Here is a 5,492-nt window from a genome sequence, read left to right as displayed (position 1 = left end):
CAGGGATTGGGGCGGGGGGAGGCTGCAGGGTGGGCGCCCTGCCTCCCCCAGGTGATAATCAGGGGCCCACGGAGGGAGACATGGACCGCTGTCCTAATGCCCCGTCTCCTGGCTGAGAACCGGGGCGCACAGGGGAACAGCTATGATGCGAGACCCCTCCTCAAATCCCTTTATTCTAAGCCTGTATCTGGGTCTAGGTTCTGGGGCTGCAAAGATGGGGGCGCCGCCCCTCCTCCAGCCTGGGACCCAGGATAGATGAAGTGGAGACCACCCCCAATTTCCCTCTTCCCAGCTGGGACCTGCAGACCCTCCGGGGACCGAGATAAGGAACCTCCTTCCCTTTTTCTCCACTGGGAATCCCGATCCAGTCCTAGTGGAGGAACTGGGGGTCCTCTGGGCCCCTCCTGTAGACTGTCCTATAGCGGCCCCCTGCCACAAGGATGGGGTGGGGGGGCCTTTCATTGGCATCCTCTTCATGGACCCCGAGGTGGAATTCTGGGGAGTGGGTTGGTGCGGGGTGCCTTGCCTGGCCGGTCAGGCCCAGCCCAGAAGGGCCTGGAGTAGACTTGGGAGTGGTCCCTGCCTCGGTGGGGGTTGGGCAGTGAGCATCTGTTCCTGGGTATTAAAATAAATCGAGGTAAATTGGGATCCTGCTGGAGGCTGACTGTGAGGGGGTGTGGAGGAGGGTGGGTGGCCCCTCCATCTGCCTCGGATCTTAGGAGTCATCTGCCGAGTCGCAGTGGGGACCAGAAGGCGGTTCTGGATGGACCTGTCTCTGGTGACCTTGGGCAAGTGGCAGCCCTTTCCTGAGCCCCAGTTTTCTCCTTTGAAAATGGGGCGGGGGGCTTCAGAGCCTGTATTCTATAAATTCTGACGCCTCCCCCGCCCCCCATCTTTTGCCAGATCTTGATCCCTTTTGCTTAAGATATTGGTGGTTTGGGAGTGAGAGAGCAATGGGTTTGAAGACACACGTACCCCTACCCCTGACATGCCTTGCTGGCCTCTGAGCCTCAGTTTACTGCACTGCAAAATGGGTTGATGGTCACACTGTGGCATTGCTGGAAGGGCTCCTCTGCCATGCAGTACATTATATCACCAGGCTGCAATCACTGGAACAGGAGCTCCACCATCCAGGTTTCACCAGCAGGACCGCCCAGGGCACACCCTGACCCACATACCATCACCCACACCAGGGGCAAGACAGTGCCTGGGCAGGATCCTGGGCAGGAGGAGGTGCCGGGCCTGCCTGTCCCCTTTTCCTTGAAGCTCTGTGCCTGTATGGACATAGGGGTGAGCACTGGGCTAGGAGTCTGATGCCCCCAGGTTCAAATCTGGTTCTTCTGTACATGGCTTTGGCCCTCTGCACCTCGGTGTGTTTTTCTGTGAAATGGGCTGAATCCCTCTTGGAAGATCAAAGGAGACTGTGGGAGGATGGGAGTGCTGTAAATATAGACATGGTCATTATAACACTAATTGCGCTATTACCGATCATAAATGGGGTCACAGCTGACCAGGAGTGGAGAGAAGAGAAGGGAGTCTGCAGGGATGTCGCCTGCTGTGTCTCCAGCCTGGAGTCAGGTGGAGTTGGGGGCTCAGTGTTTGCTCAAAAAGGTGATGAAGAGGGGGGGGCATCAGTGGGGAGGACTGAAAAATTCCTGTGTGAGCTCAGATGCCCACTCAGTGGCCCAATCGCTGTGTAACATGGGCCTGTGCCTCCGTTTCCCCATTTGGGGTGATGGCCTGGGTGAGATACCCTCTCTGATGCGATTGTGGGAATGAAGCCGGAGTGTGTAAGTGGCCACAGCTCTGATGGCCGAGCCTGCAGGGAGGAAGCCCGTGACAGCTGGCCATCGACACAGCATGGCCGCGAGGTGGACACCGAAAAGGAGAGAAAACCCCTCAACTGGCCCTACTGTGAGCAAACGCACTGAGGGGAACAACACGGCAGATCCTGTTTCACAAAACTCAGGAAACCCAGAGAGGTCAGGGGCATCCCAAGGTCACCCAGCCGGAGGCCAGCAGCCAACGTCTGACCTTATTTGCTGACTGGGCTCCTACCTGGGCCTGTCCTCACCCCCAGGCCAGGCACAGAGCCCCAGGCTTGGGCGAGTTGGTGCTAGGGAGGCAGGATTCATCTCCAGGAGGTGCCAGGGCTCGTGTCAGACATCCCCAGGGAGGACTCTGTTCCCTGCTTCTAGCAGCCAGAAGCTGGGGGGCATCCCGGTCAGCTGACTACCTGCTGTTTGACCTTGGGCAAGTCCCTGCCTATCTCTGGGTTTTGCAGGGGCATTACCGAGGCCAGGAGACAGATGCCGTGACCACCGTGTCCCCCTCTGGTGTATTACTTTCAGGGGCCCCTGAAGATGTTTTAACTTCTTTTAAAATCAGAAGGGGAAAAAATAAGCTGTGGGATCAAAGAAAACATTTAAATATATGATATTAATATATTTGTCTTTATGCCAGTGTAGCTGTAAAATATAGTACAAATTACTTTCTTTCTTTAAAAAATTTTTTTTTTTAATTTCAGAGAGGAGGGGAAAGGGAGAGAGAGATAGAAACATCAATGACGAGTGATAATCACTGATGGGCCACCCACTGCGTGACCCCTAGGGGTTGGGCCCACAACCTGGGCATGTGCCCTGACTGGGAATCGAACCATGATCGCCTGGTTTATAGGTGAATGCTCAACCACTGAGCCACGCTGGCTGGGCTACATTATTTTCTGAATGGAGCCTGGGGCCCAGGGAGGCAAGATTGCCCCAAGCCTGTGAACGTCCTAATGAGACCCTGGGTTGAGTCTCACTCAGCACTGCCATTCGTTAGCTGTGCAAGTTCGGACACGTGGGCTGCCCTCTCTGAGCCTCGGTTTCTCCATCTGTGAGCAGGCGTCACTGGCCCACCTCGGGACGGTGAGCTGTGGAATGCTTAGCCCAGGATCGGTACTCACTTTGTGGGTTCTGTTATTTCACAACCGTCATGATTACGGTTTGTTGGTTAATAGCCCTAGGCTGAGGGCTGTAGATCCAGGGGCCTCCGTTTACCGATCTGTGGCCTGCTCCGGTCCAGAGAGGTCCCAGGGGTGCTGCTCTGGGAGGGGAAGGTGAGGTGGCAGTTGGGCGGCGGGCGGGGCGGGTGCGCTTCCTGTCCCCCACACCCACGGCCTGGGCTTGGCGGAAGTGACAGGGGCTGCGTGTGTCTGGTGCCTGCCCTGTCTGACTGGAGCCAGGCCCCTCTGGCTGCGCTGTTCGGTGAGTCTGAGCCCCGCCGGAGGCCCCGCGACCCGTCTTTGCCCCCCTCAGGGACAGAAAGGGCACCCCTCTGCCTCCTGGGTTTCAGAAACAGCGGGTGTCACTTCCTGGGCCTGGCCGAGCCTGCGGGCTGCCTCCTGTTACTGTTCCGAGTGCTGTGGTGGGTGGCCGGGCAGTAGAGTGGACGTGGAGGCCCAGAGCCACCCGTGATGCTTCTGAACAGGAGCCCTTGGCAGACAGGCCACGGACAAATCACAGTGACCTGGGGACAGCGAGTGACCGCTCTGTGCCTCGATTTCCTCCCGTGTCGCGCTGGGATTGCTCCCCCCGTGTGGTTGCGAAGGTTGAATGAACTGGGACCTGTGAGAGTTGAGCACAGCACCACGCACACACTGGCACTCACTGCAGGGGGAGGAATCTAATCGGAGTTGGCAAAACAGTATCGCGATTTTTGGTTTCTGTGGAACTTGGGGCTGGTGGCTCCCGGGATCCTCGAAAACAGCACTCACGGACATCTCTATCTGTGCCGCCCTACATGGCTGCTGCCAGCCTGTGTGGCTGCGGAGCCCTGGGAGCAAGGCTGGCACAAATGAGGGGATTCATGTAAAAGTTACTTAGTTTAAAATTAAGTGGCTAGCCCTGGCCGGTGTGCTCAGTGGTTTGAGCGTTGGCCTGCACACCACAGGGCCTTGGGTTTGATCCGGGTCAGGAGCATATACCTGGGTTGTAGGTTCTATCCCAGCCCATTGGGGCATGTGCTAGAGGCAACCAATTCCTCGGGTAAGGATTAACAACAGCAACAACAAAAGTAAAATGAAGTGGCTACAGCCCTGGCTGGTATGGCTCAGTTGGTTAGAGCATTGTCCTGTACACCAAAGGGTCGTAGGTTCGATTCCTGGTCAGGGCACATACCCAAGTGGGTCAGAGCATGTAATGCATGGGAGGCAACTGATCAATGTTTCTCTCTCACGTCGGTGTTTCTCTCTCTCTCCCTCTCCGTCCCACTCTCTCTAGAATCAATGAAAAACACATCCTCTGGTAAGGATTAAAAATAAAAAATAAAAAAGCTGCTACATGAGGCTAGTGGTTCCTACGTTGGTCAGCCTAGCTCTAAGGGATTTAGAGATGCTCAGAGTCTAGATCATGGCCAGAAACTAAGAAATGAGATAGACATTGAAGGCTTTTCCTTTTAGGGATGTCAGCCTAGCGTGACAGGCTGGGTTCCTCAGGGGCTGCACTGGGCACGGAAGGTTTTCAAAAGTCCCAGCATCACCAGATCACCAGGGTGGAGGTTGGGAATGTTTGTTGAATGGTCCCAGCATCACCAGATCACCAGGGTGGAGGTTGGGAATGTGTGTTGAATGAGGGGTGTGTGTGTGTGTGTGTGTGTGTGTGTGTGTGTGTGTGTGTGTGTGCCTGGACTCCTTTTCATGCTTTAAAACCCCAGCACCTGCCCAGCTGATGTGACTCGGGTTGAGCATTGAGCTATAAAACAGGAGGTCATCGTTGGATTCTGGTCAAGGGCATATGCCCTGGTGGCGGGCTTGGTCCCCAGGAAGGGACACGCAGGAGGCAGCCGATCAATGATTCTCTCTCATGATTGATGTTTCTATCTCTCTCTCCCTCTCCCTTCCTCTCTGAGATCAATAAAAATATATTTAAAAAAAAAAAAAACCCAACACCCATGCCTCCCTTCTGCATCCAGGCTTCCCCAGTTCTTGTTTCTCCATTTGGCCCAGCCGTGGCCCTGCAGGACCAGGTGTCTGTAACCAGTCTGTTCCCCTAGACTGGGGGGCTCCTCGGGGAGCAGGCCCAGGGCTGAATCATCTCACAGATCCTGGTATTGTCCTGGCCATGTGGGCACATGGTGCGTGCTGGGTGAAGTCAGGGGGCTGGGGCTAGATGATAATGGATCAAGCTAAACTCACTTTCAAGATTAGGTAAACTGAGGTCCAGCAAGGGGCAGCCTTGTCCAAGGTCCTTGCTCAGTCCTTTCCTGGCAAGGCCCAGGGAGCTTTCCGATCCTGCGGCCACCAGCCCTGTCCCTGTTGCCACTGTGCGTCCTGGGCTCCCAGCTGCTGCTGAGCTGCCTTCGGAGTCATGAATTATGAATGGGGCAGCAGGCTCCAGTGACAAGCCCGGCCTGGAGAACATGCCAAGGACACCAAGTGTCCCTCCGTCGCCAGGTGGCCTGACCCACCCCCTCCCTCTTCAGGGAGACCTGGGGTCCCCCCAGCAAGACCC

The sequence above is a fragment of the Myotis davidii genome, unplaced genomic scaffold (assembly GCF_000327345.1).
Source record: "Myotis davidii unplaced genomic scaffold, ASM32734v1 scaffold306, whole genome shotgun sequence".
NCBI lineage: Eukaryota > Metazoa > Chordata > Mammalia > Chiroptera > Vespertilionidae > Myotis > Myotis davidii.
This window is presented reverse-complemented; position numbering follows the sequence as displayed.